Consider the following 15,949-nt stretch of genomic DNA (forward strand, 5'->3'; position numbering starts at 1 on the left):
GTACACACTATAATACATGCACTTTATGCTAGATACAATTGCTGCACCCACTAGTACTTGCTAATATACATACACACCACAGCTACACTCCCTGCTTCTCACTTTTACTCATACATTGACTGTTACATTTATCACTACGCACTTTTACACGTACTATAGATAGAAGGCTCCAAATAGTACTATAATGAGCAAATGTCAGTTGTAATTTTGTGGTTTATACACCAGCAAGGAACACGGTGTGAAATAAAGCTGGGAGGCTGAGTGAATGCAATTAGTGAGGTGAAGTAGCTTTTGATCTGCACACATCTCTGTATTAATCTTGAATTTCCTTACATTACTAATAAACATTTTACATATGTCAATATTGGGGGGAAATGTGTAAATGCAGATGAATTAGCCCAATGTTTCCTTTGGCAGTTATTTTACATTGTGAAAACACAAGTGGATTTGGTGTTAATTCTCTTTGCCATGTGAAAGTGATTTTTGGTGCTTCCACCATACACTGTGATTAGAAAATGTTTGAAATCTTTACACATCAACATCCTTACTGATCACCTCAAGTCAAGTGGATTTTATTGTCATTTCAGCCATATACAGTAATACAGTACATAGTGGAAACAAAATAACGTCTCTCCAGAACCCATGGTGCTACACATAGGACTGTATGAAGGTATATCAAGTGTGAGTCCTTGAGTCCTGTTGGGCAAGGTAGACATACATTTGTGTACAGTATTCCAGATGTTTATGGTTCTTTATGAATATATTCAGTTCACTTCAGTATGGTGATGGTCTTGGAGATAGTGACATCATCGATGCACTTGGTGATGTAGCACACCGCAGTTGATGTGAACTCTTCCAAGTTTGTACTATCTTCAGCCGTCGCAGCCTCCCTGAACATGTTCCAGTCGGTGGACTCAAAACAGTCTTGAAGAGCAGGGATAGCACCTGCTGGCTAGAACTGGTTTGGAACGTCTGACGATCGGTCTGTAAGCAGGTATTAGCATAATACCTGTTGCTGTATTCATACATTTATACAGTATTACAGCCCGTTGCATTCCCATATACCCTTCTCCTAGTTCCTTTACCAGTTTGGCACACGCTTTTGCCTCTGTCTCATTCCAAGCAACACTTTGCTTGTGATTGTAAAGTCATTAACAGGATTACAGCTGTACAGAGGCACAGGGAAGACAGAGTAAGCTGGCAGAGATGTGATCGGCATTTTACATGGTGACATGAATAGAATGTTCATATGTGTGTTGTAATGTCGACATAATCTTTTCTTTTTTATAATGTTCTGTTTTTGCTTTATTTTTATAGAAATGTTTTGTATGTTGCACACTGGGGAATTGATTAAGACCCTTGCTGGTTAATGTGTTGTTTGTATCTTGCATAGATAAGGTGAAAGCGCAAAGTGTGTAGTGGTGCACATATATAACAGTGGAATCAGGAAAAAACCTCTTTGCAAGGAACACACAGTATTCCATTTTTTTTTCAAGGGTAAACTAAACCCTTTAAGTTGGCATCAGAGGCTTACAAGCAACAACACCCTCTGTTTATCAAAGCTAGTGGGACTGTGGTTCTGCATTTAGCTTATGATGGATGCAGGCCCGGAATGGCAGTCTGTGGGTTCTGGCAAATGCCAGAGGGGCTGCTATAAGTGCCATAGAAAGTGAGTATTTAGGGGGCTGGTGGGGGCTGTTTGGGTGTCTGTGTACCTGAAATGGCAGGGCCTTTTTTAATTCTCAGTCCGGACCTGGATGGATGCAACCTGCCTTGCACATTATAAATGACCCCTTTAGCTTCCTTTTTGTATCCAGTAGATGTCCTCTAGATCTATAACTACAGAAATAGCAGCACATTAACTTTCCTGGACTTGCCCTTATACTTAACTCTTTACTCTTAAAATAAGGTAGCTTCACTATTATTTGGGTGTAATGATGACAATAATTGCTAATTTCTGACCAAAACAAAGTAGACATCTTTTGAGCTAAGGGGAAGTTGCATATGGAGTATTGATGACTGCCTTTTTTAAACAACACCTTCACATTTATGTACAAAGGGCTACACCATTTTATATATATTTAACTTTAAAGGCTTGTGCCTGTCTAGAACTCACAGAAGAACTCATCAGGATAGTCACCGTTTGCTGGAAATATCTTTACTTGTGAAAAAGTCACCTGCTTTTACAGTGGCCATATACTGTACATGTTTCTGAGTCAGATCTTTTTCTTACATGAGAATATTGGGTTTATAATACTTTATTTTCAAGTTATACTGTGTGGAGAGAGAGCTGTGAGGGGCATATTGCACTACACAATGGATTTGGCATAGGCCAGTGTTTCATTTCTACCCTGTTTCTGAGTCTTCAAACAGAAACATTCAGTTGCATCACGGAAAAGAATCAGTGGTTCCAGCCTGCCTGCCGATTATGTGCTTAGTTCCAGTTTGCGTTGTATCTATCCCATACATGCTTAAATTGTGCTGGCTTGCTTTACTGAGTTAGATCCTACCAGCTCTACAGGATGGTAGAGTTCTGTATCCACTGCCACAAATTGCCTTCCTCATGAACTCAGGTTATTCCCCTGATCTAGTTGAATGTCTCTAGATTATCTACTATTTTCCTTTTCTTTTCTAAGCTCTACATACTAAAGCATTTCCTGATATACTTTGTTTTAAGACCATGATTGTGGTGTTTGTAGACATTTATAGGGCCTCCTTTAGTCCTTGTAGATGATAAATTTGGCTGTAGCAAGCAATGCCAGTCAGCAGCATCAAGGGCTAATAAGGTCTTGAGCTGTATTAAAAGGGGCATAGAGTCATGGGAGGAGGGGATCATCCTTCCAAGAGCACTTGTAAGGCCCCATCTAGAATATGCCGTACAGTTTTGGTCTCCATCACTCAAACAGGACATTATTGTATTAGAGAGGGTACAGAGAAGGGCAACTAAGCTGGTAAAAGGTATGGAAAATCTTAGCTATGAGGAAAGACTGGCCAAGTTGGGGATGTTCATGCTGGAGAAGAGGTGCTTAAGGGGTGATATGATAACTATGTATAAATATATAAGGGGATCATATAATAATCTCTCTAATGCTTTATTTACCAGTAGGTCTTTCCAGCTGACACGAGGTCACCCATTCCCATTAGAAGAAAAAAGTTCCGCCTAAATATTCCAAAGGGGTTTTTTATAGTGAGAGCTGTGAAGATGTGGAATTCTCTCCCTGAATCAGTGGTACAGGCTGATACATTAGATAGCTTTAAGAAGGGGTTGGATGGCTTTTTAGCAAGTGAGGCAATACAGGGTTATTGGAGATACTGTAGTTCATAGTACAAGTTGATCCAGGAACTAGTCCAATTGCCATTTTGTAGTCAGGAAGGAATTTTTTCCCCATCTAAGGCAAATTGGAGAGGCTTCAGATGGGTTTTTTTTGCCTTCCTCTGGATCAACTGGCAGTTAGGCAGATTAAAAAAAAAACTAAAAGGTTGAACTTGATGGATGTGTGTCTTTTTTCAACCTCACTTACTTACTTTGTAAGCCTTGAGGAAAATTGCCTATAATGCAAATACAATATTTATAAATTGAGTATTAATCATGGCCTCTGTCAGAAACACTAACAACAAAAATAAAAAAACTATAGTTACATACATACAGGTTTACATGAGATTTATTTACCCACAGCTTTATCTTGTTCTTTACCAATAGCATTGTGACTTTGGTATTGTCTCGTAGGAGCTGTTTCCAGCAAACAAGCAAAATGTTGAGCACTTTGCCAAGTATTTCAATGACACTGACTTGAAAGAGCTCTCTGATTTTCTATTGGCCCAGCAGACTTTAGGAACACGCAAAGAGCTCCAGAAGGAGCTACAGGAGCGCCTCTCTCACAAATGTCCCATAAAAGAGGTAAGGCCTAAAAAAGCCATAAAATGTTCAGAATTATGTCAAATTAAGTTTTTACTCTGCAAACCTCAAAAATGATATTTTTACATATAAGTAGTGATGAGCGAAAAATTATTCCATGAACAGATTGTGTTAAGGTTTTGCCGCCGGTGAAAATATTCGTGAAACTGTGGCAAAAATTTGCCACGCAGCTCATTTCTCTTTCAGCAAATTTTCTTGCAGTTTCACAAATTTTTCAGCAAAGCGAAACAGGACAGGTTCACTCATGAATACATATAAGGGGAAATGAAAATACCTCTCTCCACCTTTCTCTCTCTTTCCCAAGCATGTTTGTCAGTAGAATTTATGATGATTTACCCTTTGGGACCTACGTGTTGCCTAGCACTCCAATCAGTAGGAATCTAGATTCTACATTGTTGGCAGCCAGTGGGTCAAAGTGATTTAAATGTGATATGCAGTATAATTTTGCATAGCTTTGTGTCATGACTACTGGATTGTGCTGGTTTCATCATTTAGAATGCATTTATTCTTAATTTGATCACTACATTCAGCAGACAAGCCTCTATCTCCACCATACTTAAAGGAGAAGGAAACAAAAAAAATGAAACCTACTTCATTAGGTTTGCCATCAGGCCCCCTCCTGAAACGTTGCATTAAAAACTTTAAGATCACTGCTGCTTCTGTGCACCTGCATTCAGAACTTTCGGCGCTGTTAACATTTTGGCGCCGCCATTTTCAAATTGGCTTCCTCTGTACTGCGCATGCGCATCCTACGTGGACCCCGGTGATGTAGTCTTACATGCATTGTCTGACTGACTTTGCAAACAAGGAGCTTTCCTTTATTAATAATGCATTACTACAGACCTCAGTCAGACAGACCCGCACGCTGGGTTGCTTGATTTAGTTTTTTAGCTCCGCTCCTCAGCTCCTGCGCTCGCTGACAAACTGTAAATTAAAACCAGAGCGAGCGCAGGAGCTTCAAAGCTTCCCTTTGTTTTCACGCAACAGAGAAGCAGGAGCGCGATTGGAGCTTGATTCAATGAGGTGGAGGCAGAGAGGTCAGCGATGACGAACGAACGGCATCATCACGTGACCAAAACGTCATGCTTCACAGGGAACCCACAAGAACCTAGTGTGCATGCGCGTGGCACGGCTGAGAGCTACTGCGCATGCGTGTGCCCTATTGAGAACGATTTCTGTACTGCAGCATTGGTATGCTTTTATCTACATGTTCCAAATTTTTAAAAAAAACAATTGCAGCCCAAAGATTAATGAAAAAACGAATGTGGGAATGCTTGCTAGTAAAGGTATTTTCTTTTCATGGTCAACACTTAGAGATTAAAGGAAAACTATACCCCCCAAACAATGTAGGTCTCTATAAAAAGATATTGTATAAAACAGCTCATATGTAAAACCCTGCTTCATGTAAATAAACCATTTTCATAATAATATACTTTTCTAGTAGTATGTGCCGTTGGGTAATCATAAATAGAAAATTGCCATTTTAAAAAATAAGGGCCGCCCCCTGGGATCGTAGGATTCACTGTGCACACAAACACACCAACAAACCAGACATGTTAGGTCACATGAGCCAATTAACAGACAGAGTTGTGTCTTTTGCTCCCACACTTCTTCCTGTTACAGTTAGAGCTGTAGTATTTCTGGTCAGGTGATCTCTGAGGCAGCACAGAGACCATCACGAAATGGTGGCTCAAGGCAAGAGATGTAAAAGGGCAATATTTACTTAAATATATATTCCAGTTTGGTAAGATTCTTTAATATGCCACTTAATATGATATGAACTATCTGTTGCTTAAGTGTTCATTTTGGGGGTATAGTTTTCCTTTAAGTTGATTTTAGACTTTCCTTCTCCTTTAAGGTGGCCATAGACGCAAAGATCCGCTCGTTTGGTGACATCGCCATACGAGTGGATCTTTCCCCGATATGCCATTAACGAGCATGTCTATATCGGGGGTAATCTGAACATTCGGCCGTATGGTCGAACGATCCGATTACGATGCGCAATGGGCTCCGGCGGGATCGGTCGGGTCAAAATCAAACCTGTCCAATCGACCAAACGACCAATCTCCGCCGGACGAAAGATGTCAGCACTCTCCACACACGATCCGAAAATCGTACGAATCGAGGATCTGGGCGTCTATGCCCAGCTTTACACTTTGCTCTACTCACCAATGAAATGAGCACTACACACCCACCAGGAAATTATAAATAGCCAACATTGCCACCCAGTGGACACAGACTAGGTTTGTTACTACAATGTTGTAAAATAGAGCACCATAAAGGATTCCACTATTTGTGGGTAAGTCTATAGTAGTAGTATTTTTTTTTTTAAACATGTTCTTTTCTGTGCTGTAGTCACTTCTTAAAGGGTGGTTACCAGGTGTAGTCCCAGACAACTTGCCAAAATAATTGCTCAGCCACTCTTTTCTTCTTGCAGGCATCTTTGGAGTCTGCCAACAAAGAGCCGTAGCATTCAGAGGAGCACAGCCAATAGATTCCCATTGCTATTTTGTTTAATAACTTCAGTCCTGCAAATCAGTAATATATATGTTTGTTAAATGGACATAAAGCTTTTAACATTATAGTTCTGTTTGACAACAGAACAATGTTGGATCTTTGCTGAGTTTTCTCAGCAAAGTGGCAGTGGCCACTTTACGGATTGAACATATTATTCTGCATTTATCAGTTTGGGATGATTCTTCTACACTATTCATTCTATTTTATTAATGATTATTTACAGTAAGTAATGTTACCCACTTGTTACCTAAACTGTTAGAAAATGTGACAGAATGGAGACTGTCATTCTACAATTGACATTTTGATACTGTTTCACTTTTTTGAGATTTCTTCATTGCCACGCAACAGTTAACATTTTTTCTATCTGGTCTCATTGTAAAAACTGGTTGAAAAACAAAATTGTTTGCATAATAAAAAGAATCCAATGCTAGATGTGTCATTACTTGTAATCAGCCTACAATTGGCAGTGACAGTATTATTGTTTGCAGGTAGTGCGTTTTTAACCCATAAAACTGGTTTCACAACAAGATCATACAGGCACTCCCTCCCACCTATTTTTTCAAACATTTTTATAAAAGGGGGTAGCAATAGGTGATAGGATTAACAAAAGGATAAAGCAGGTTACAAATGAGAAATGCCCCACTGGAACATTTCTCTGCCACAACTGCGGACATTCAAAGAGGCACATCCTTGTAAAGGTGTCCAATTGCCCATAAGTGGCTTCCACACATGTAACTCCAAAGGGGTTATTTACTGTATAAATTGTTCATGTTGCATGGCCTATGCTGGGCAAACCAGTAGAATGGTTAAAGGCATCCTGTCATCAGAAAACATGTTTTTTTTCAAAAAGCATCAGTTAATAGTGCTACTCCAGCAGACTTCTGCACTGAAATCCATTTCTCAAAAGAGCAAACAGATTTGTTTATATTCAATTTTGAAATTTGACATGGGGCTAGACATTTTGTCAATTTCCCAGCTGCCCCATGTCATGTGACTTTCTGGCAGGCTGCTGTTTTTCCTTCTCAATGTAACTGAATGTGTCTCAGTAGGACATGGGTTTTTACTATTGAGTGTTGTTCTTAGATCTACCAGGCAGTTGTTATCTTGTGTTAGGGAGCTGCTATCTGGTTACCTTCCCATTGTTCTTTTGTTTGGCTGCTGGGTGGGAAAGGGAGGGGGTTGATATCACTCCAACTTTCAGTACAGCAGTAAGGGTAAGGCCAGACGAGGAGATTCGGGGAGATTTTGTCGCCTGGCGACTTATCGCCAAGTCTGCCTCAGCGTCTTTTCCCCATAGGCTACAGCACAAAATTGCCTGCGCTAATGCACATGCGGCGATGCGTTTTCAATAGTTGCCCTTATTGAAAACGCATCGCCGCGTGTGTATTAGCGCAGACGCTTTTGCGCTGTAGCCTAAGCCCCATGTCAGATTTCAAAATTGAATATAAAAAAATCTGTTTGCTCTTTTGAGAAATGGATTTCAGTGCAGAATTCTTTTGGAGCAGCACTATTAACTGATCTGTTTTGAAAAAAAATGTTTTCCCATGACAGTATCCCTTTAAGATCAGACTGAATGAACACAAGTCTTTAATACGTAACTACCATCCCCCTAAGGAGGACACCCTAGTGATAAACGTAAAAAAAAAACAGGAAAAAAATTATTTTATTTTTATAATAATATTATTATTTGGAAAAAACATAAAATAGCCCAGGTAGGTCTTGAAAAAAGTGATTGTAAGGCAAGAACAGGATCTGAAACAAACAAGAGTTACAACAGGAGGCTTTTCAGATATGGTCACTGCAGACAAAAGCACATATAGATCTTAATTAGGAATTTAACTTATTTAACTTATTATTATTGTTATTTATAGTTCTTTTACTTATGTCTAAGCTTGTCCTTCTTTCCCTTGCAGAACTTTCCATTAAACAAAATGATTTGAATTTTGTCCAGGGTGAGGCACTGTCTATGCTTGGGTGCAGGCAGTCACAGTGCATTTTGTTACCGAAAAGGGACATATTGCATTTCTCGCTGCAGTTCAGAGGACAAGAGGAGCAGCAGGGCAGTGTATTTTCTGTCTGTGGAGAATTCGCAATTGTATGCATCGTCTGGCCCAAGCCTAAGTGCTTACCTTACCTTAAATCTTTGAGCAAAAACTTGATCTCTGCATTTAGGTCTTCCACCGGGACATATTATCCAAAGCACACTTTAAAAAAGCACCCAAGAACAGTTAAAGACAAAATACTTCCCAGTTCTGAAGTGAACGAAGAGCTAAATCTCATTGAACACTTATGAATAGATCTGAAAACCTGCAGTAGGGAAAAAATCAACTTTTAAACCTAGGTGGAATGGAGCAGTATGCAAAGAGTGTGCAAAACTGTCGAGAGATGAGGAAAGTTCTCCCAGCTTGATTTGACCAACGGATGTGCTACCAAATATTAATAGAGCAAAGAGGAGACTTGTAGTTGCTCAGGGAAGCTTATCCTGTTGTACCAATTGGACAAATCACACAGCCAATGTTTCAGAGGAGAAACCCCTCTCTTTGTCAGGATGTTTAAAGTCTACCATATATCAATTATAGTGTGTCAAAAATTAGTCAATGTTCTGAGCATAATTCTGTAATTTTAATGGTGACGCAAGGAAACCTGGCTTTGTCAACTTCATATTTATTTTGCACTAGATTTTTTTTTTTAATTTAAATTTGAGAGCTACTTGCAAAAAGTAAAGAGGTGCCGATATTATTGGCCATTACTATAGGATGGATTTATGGCACCACAAATCACACAATTTCACAACCATGCACATATACTGGAGCCACAAATAGATTAATAACAACAGATATTGCATAATATTGTCATGAATGCAGTTATTGTGGCAAAGGAATAGTTTCAATCTTTGTAGTGTGGAAATGCAGTCTCTAAGAAAAGGTTTACTTTGAGAAAGGTACACTGGAAACACTGGAAACCTGTAATTCTAGATTCTTCTAATTCCAGTAATAACCACAAGATGGCAACATGACAAACTACTGAACCTGTACGGCAAACAATCCGATTCAGCAGCATTTACATTATTGTTAATCACAGTACAGTGCCTTATTCTTAGCTTACTTGTATGAAAATGATTTGAGGGGTTTTCGAGGGAAGGCGTGTTATGTGAAATGCTCCAATGTTTTCTGAAAAGTTTTAATCCTGAAAAGGTTGACACATCTTACATGCATTTATTTTGTTCATGTGTTTTAGAGTCAGTAAATCTAAAGCTGTGTGACATTTTCTTTTGTTCTACCAAACAATCAGTGACATCTAAAAGCACAGATCTGATATGCACTACCTGTTTGGGAGCTGAACCTTCTCCTACAGTATGTGAAGAAAAGATTCAGACAACAAAACATGGGAAAGCTATAAGTGCAGGATTCACTTTGTACAAGAAACACTTTTTTGCAAATTTTATTTTACAGAAATTGGAGAAAGTGAAGGCAAATGCCCTTTCCCCCATGGTAGGCTGCTAGCCCACTACATTCTTGGCTCCCCTGGGGGATTGGCCATGCCAGCTAAGTAGAATGCAAACTTAATTTACAAAAAAAAAGCCTAATGTCTAAACATCTCACACCCTTGATCCTGCCACACCCAGTTACTGTATGTCCAAACATACTCCAATTAGCCCGAAAAACCAGCCCACTTCCAACAAGCTTCATTCTCATTTGATCCAGGTCCACACTGGAACTTGGTCGCTGACAGGACTCATGCCTGACCCACCCTGATAGTGCCATTAATTGTTAAACTATAATTCCATCACTGAATGAGTAGAATAGCATAAAATGTAGAAATGTAGATCACAAGACACTGCTCATAGCTACTCATCTTGTACAGATCTATGGGTCTACAAATTACAGTTAGAGCCTGGCTTGAATAGTGCTATGAAAATGTAATTCAATAAGTGCAGCCCATCATGGATTTTCGAAATGTAACCTTGATTTTATACTTTTGGAAACCACTGCACAAAATTCAGGAATGCATTAGTTGAGCTTTGATAGATTTGTCTTTGGAATTGACAGCACACCATGAGCACTAAGGGTAGGACTACACAGGCTTTTTCGACGCGATGCGAAACAAAAGCAGGCGTCAAGTCGGATGCAACAGAAATAAGGTAAGTAATGGCATTGTCGGATGGTGTTGCAGTATTGATCCGATGTTCCACGACTGTCGGATGCAGACACTGTGCACTGCATCTGCATCCGATGGTCGTGTTGTGTCGGATCAATACTGCGACTTCATCCGACATTTGTATATCTTACCTTATTTCCGTCTCATCCAACTTGATGCTTGCGTTTTTGCCCAGCACGTCGGATCGCTCCAAAAACGCCCGTGCTAAGGCAGACATTTATTGTAGCTCAGCTGGACAATCACATCTTGAACATACAGGTATATATGAAGTTCACAGTTGAAATGTACATATTTGATATGTAACACACATGCCGTCCGTCCCATTGCAGGACTGCAGTTTCCAAGACTGGGAGGCTAAATACTGTGGCCTATAGTGCAGTAACAACTATGACTGTGTTTAAACCAAAATATTCCTGCACTAGTGCAATTACCCAAAGCATCCGATCAGATTGATGCTTCCATTTTTTAATTTAGTAGTAGAAAAATATGAATTGCCGATGCTGCTAATGGTAACTATACTGGTCAATCTAGCGCCAATGTTAGTAAATTAGCCCTAATGTTTTACAAATATCACTCAGTTCTGCTAATTTTCTCACCATCCTAGGCAATTGCCTTTGGTCATTAACACCAATGCATATTGCAGTATAAATGTCTGAAGCCAGTTTCTAATTCAGCTGCAGCATGGATTATTTCTGTTGCAATGAAGAGCAAATGGGATGCACATTGTCTTTTAGGATTGTAGCTAGAGAAGCAAACAGATAACCAAAGGCAGCTTTTCTGTCTTTGTTTCTTTTTGGTCACTGCAGCCCAGGCCTGGACTGGCAATCTGTGGGGCTGTCATAAGATGACATAGAAAGTCACTATTTAGTGGGCTGGTGGGGAGCTGATTGGGGCTCTCTGTACTTGGAATGCCAGGGCCTATTTTGACTCCCAGTCCAGACCTGCTGCAGCCAACCTTCCTGCAGGACATAAAAGGGCTCTAGTGGGTCACAGACTGATAAGCAGTTGCCATATATGTTTATGACAAATGTCTTGTGGTATCCAACATTTCACCCACTGTCAGCTTTGTTTTTTTAAAGGAACAGTAACACCAAAAAAAAAGTGTATTAAAGTAATGGAAATATAATGTAGTGTTGCACTGGTAAAAATGGTGCTTTTGCTTCAGAAACTCAACTATAGTTTATATAAACAAGCTGCTGTGTAGCCATGGAGGCAGCCATTCAAGCTGGAAAAAAAGGAGAAAAGGCACAGGATACACAGCAGATAACAGATAAGCTCTGTAGTATACAATGGGATTCTTCAGAATGTATCTGTTATCTAATGCTTGAATGGCTGCACCATGGCTAAACAGCAGCTGGTTTATATTAACTATAGTTGTGTTTCTGAAGCATACACAGCAGTTTTACCAAGGCAGCTCAACAGAATATTATATTGTCATTCCTTTAAAGGGGACCTGTCTCCCTAAGAAATTATTCCAAATTCTTTGTTGCACAAAATTAACTTTTCTTACATTATATTATTTAAATGGTGTTTGCTTTAGTCTTGGAATTACACAACAACAGCAAGCAGGCAGGACATTTTATGGACACGGTTATTGACAAATCTTGTGTACGCACCAGAATGGGGAGCTAATGCCAATGTGCAAGTGCTCTACATAATTGTAGAGCTTGAGGAGGGAAGGTGCAATGTGAGGAGAGCAGTGACATGCAGGAATTGCTGAATGGAAAGTGAAAGTACTTGAATGTCCCCCAATTGACAGCTCAGATATTTAAACACCTTTATAGCATGGATGGATGTTCCATGTTTAATTTGCAAAGGACTTTTATTATGCAGCTTTTTATGTGTTGGAGACAGGTCCACTTTAAAAACCTTTAATTTTTTGGTATTACTGTTCCTTTAACTTCCCCCTACCAACCTTCTCCAACCCAACCATCTGATTTGTATCGGCTAATGCTATGATAGCATATTCTGTTAAAGGACCAGTAACCGTAATTATTTTCTTTTTAACGAAAAAAAAACCACCAACAAAGTTTAAACTTTTAATTTGCAAAGATTTTATTAAGAAATTACTTACTGATTCTCTGCATGTGCTCCTCTTCTGAAATGGCGGCAGGGCGACTATCCATTGTGCGGTGCTCGATTTCTCCTCCCTGCCTTCTATAGGAGATAGCCAGGGAGGAGAAATTGAGTGCCACATGATGGATCGTCGCCCTGTCGCCGTTTCAGAAGAGGAGCACATGCAGAGAATCAGTAAGTAATTTCTTAATAAAAGCTTTGCGAATTAAAAGTTTAAACTGTGTTGGTGTTTTTTATTTTCGTTTAAAAAAAAATTACTGTTACTGGTCCTTTAAAGTGAGTGCTCCCTGGGACATTTAGAAATTGTGTGTGTAAGCAAGATTTTCTGCCATGTTGAGTATTTCCCCTTAGTGAACCTGATAACTAAAATAATTATGCACAATTTAAAAGTGCACAAGGTATGTACCATTGTTTTGGTAATTTCTCCTAAGAACATTTTTCATGGAATTTAAAATTTAACAGTTACGGCGCACGCTTGACCTGCTACAAAGGCTCTCTTCAGGCCTCTCTTAACAGTTTGCTGCTATAGATGCAACTGGCTGAAATGCAAAATGCAAATGCAGTTATTGTTATTGCATGCTTTGGCATTGAGGAAATTATACCATCCCAATGCCATTGGTGGATCACAGTCAATTTGCACCGGGCACTACCTGCAATGTTGCTGAAAGTCTGAGAAAAAACACTGCACTGACTGTGGATAAAAATGTATGAATCCATATACCAATTTATGCAATAATCTGTTATTTCTGTTTTTCTTTGGTTTCATTGTTATTAATACAATGTCATCCTGGTCATTATTAAAGGCTGCCAGTCGAGTGTATTGTATAAGAATTCTAATAAATTCAAGTAATTAGTCTGGTGCCAGTGGTGCTGCTGAGCACCTTTGCCCAGTGAATTATTAATTTGATGCATAGCTTTTACCATTTGTTCTTTCACACTATTTGAGTAGTTCATGGAAATGTCACCCAAGACTTCACTTGTTTACATGAGATCTTGTTTAGGCTCTGTAGGTTCCTAGCTCAGTCTCCATGACAATCCCTAGTGTAACACTTGAGGTGGGTGAGGCAAAGGTGTGAATAGAAAAGTATAGTTCAGGGGAGGAACTATTACATGTGTAACATGGTATGGAAAATAGGATAAAGCAGGAATTATTTCAGTTCTAGGCAGTATGTGTCACTCTGCAGCATCCATAAGGCATCTGACAGTTGCTGCAGAAAAAGGGCTATTCTGCCAGTAAGATGTTGGCACTGCCAGGCAGGGATGGCAGGGGAACATGTGCTTTAGACTTTCTAAGGAATCTCCTTCTGATACAGCCAGCTACTCATATGGAGAGGAATAATAGGAGATGGCTGCAGGTTGGGAGAGAACACCATAATCTTAAGGGATATTACATTGGACATCATGATCTCCAATTCGTGATTGTACTTTCCAGTGTAGTCAGTGGAAAGCTCCCAGACACTCCTGGTAATTTGCTTGTTGTGTGGAACAGACCACGTGGTCAGCTTTCTCTATAGTTTGAAAATCCCCCCCTTCCCAGCTGCTTCTTCTTTATATTTTCATGCACAGCCATACAAACAGGCGTGGGGGGTTAATATATTTGGGAGCAGTTTGTGCGTCACCCAGTTAGAAGAAAGGTAAAAATATATGAAGGCTAGTATTTTTTTTTCCAGAAAAGGTGACAACTGTGACAAGTGTAGGCCAAACAGAAAATGACAAGGAGTGTAGGAAGTTTATGTGTGATTGCTTTTTCACACACAAAACAACTTTGGGGCTGCCCAGAGCTATCTTAAGTTGTGTGTGGGGGGGGGGGCAGGCAACAGTCCATTTAAAGTTCTAGTAGGGTCAGAGCAAACTGGCACACAGGAATATTTGCCGGCTGTAATTTTTTAGACATGGCTGAGGGCGACAAATCTCCTGAAAATGCCTCTCTATTGCTGGGAACAGGAATTGCTGGTGGTATGTCCAACTGATCTCTAAAGCTGGCCATAGACGCAAAGATCTGATCGTACGAATCGAGGATTTGTACGATCAGAACCGTGTGTGGAGAGTCCCGTCATTTTTCGTCCGGCGGAGATCGGTCGTTTGGTCGATCGGAGAGGTTAGAAAATTTCTGTCGGCTGCCGATAATATCTCTGCGTGTATTGCCGATCGTACGATTTTCAGTGGGAGACTGTCACTAGCTTTGGTTGGACATAGATATCGTACGATTGCTGTCAGGGGCAGAACATTGCTGAACTGTTCTTTAACTAATCTGACTGGTAAGACTTTTATCTAAGTGGTTAGTGGCGGGTCGGGAGATGGGAAAGTCCGATCGTACGATGATTCGTACAATCGGATCTTTGCATCTATGGCCAGCTTAAGTCGCCCTAAGTTTCCTCTGGAGGCATCTTCTGACGATTTAGCGATCAGTTTGACATACCACCAATTTTCCTGGAAATGGGAAACATCTGAGAGCTTTAAAAGCGGGCGAATGGGAAGACGACAAGCAGGGTTGGCTGGGTTGCAGCCAAATTGGGCTACTAATTTAAAGCCCAGGCGGGTTTTGAAACTACAACGTAGCCAAGGTACGGATTTGGGCTACTTTTTTGGGCCTTTGGCTGTTTTTACTTTGGAAGCCAGCCAACGTTTTGTGTTGCCCTAATGTGCCAAGCCTGTGTCTCCCAATGCATGTTGGGTAATGTAGTATTTGTTTAACAATTTGCAGACTGCCACGTTTAATGTATGACTACAATACACAGAATGCAATGGGACTGATTTGTGTAGAAGTCAGGAGTTATCAGATTTTGGGCTCTGTACCCCAGTCTCCCGACATATTCTTGCATTTTCCAGTGACTTTCCTCAATTTCAGACAATTTGGGGGGCAAAAATCTGCTGGCCAACAAAATGACTAGAGATTGAACTGCTTTACCAACATTTATTGAAATTGTATATGAATTAGGGACCCCTATACATCCTGAGCCCCCCTCTGTAGTTACGCCCCCTGGTGATGGGCAAATCTTTCCGATTTTGCTTCATGGAAATAGTGCATATCGGTCAAAATTGAAAAAGGCGTATTTCCTCATATTCCCCATTTATTTTTAAGACTTTTGTTTCACTGCACATGTGCTATTTTTGGGCTACTTTTGAAGTGCCTCTTGGCTGGTTTTGTAGCTGGCGTTTGGCTGTTTTTTGAAAATTCGACCTGGCTAACCCTGACAACAAGGCAGGTGCGAATATGGCGGCATATTGCTGAATGAAAGCCACTACTCACTGCGCCTTCTAACAGGTCAACAGCGCACCAAT

At 40.1% G+C, this 15,949-nt stretch overlaps 1 long non-coding RNA gene across 1 annotated transcript; it reads left to right on the plus strand.

Moving 5' to 3' along the window:
• The first annotated feature begins 277 nt into the window (after window positions 1-277).
• Window positions 278-11,210, plus strand: LOC121395017. Its single transcript, XR_005962173.1, has 3 exons — window positions 278-670; window positions 3,728-3,898; window positions 8,347-11,210. It is a non-coding gene; the product is annotated as an uncharacterized LOC121395017 (long non-coding RNA).
• The last annotated feature ends 4,739 nt before the right edge of the window (window positions 11,211-15,949 follow it).

Source organism: Xenopus laevis, chromosome 6S, assembly GCF_017654675.1.
Source record: "Xenopus laevis strain J_2021 chromosome 6S, Xenopus_laevis_v10.1, whole genome shotgun sequence".
NCBI lineage: Eukaryota > Metazoa > Chordata > Amphibia > Anura > Pipidae > Xenopus > Xenopus laevis.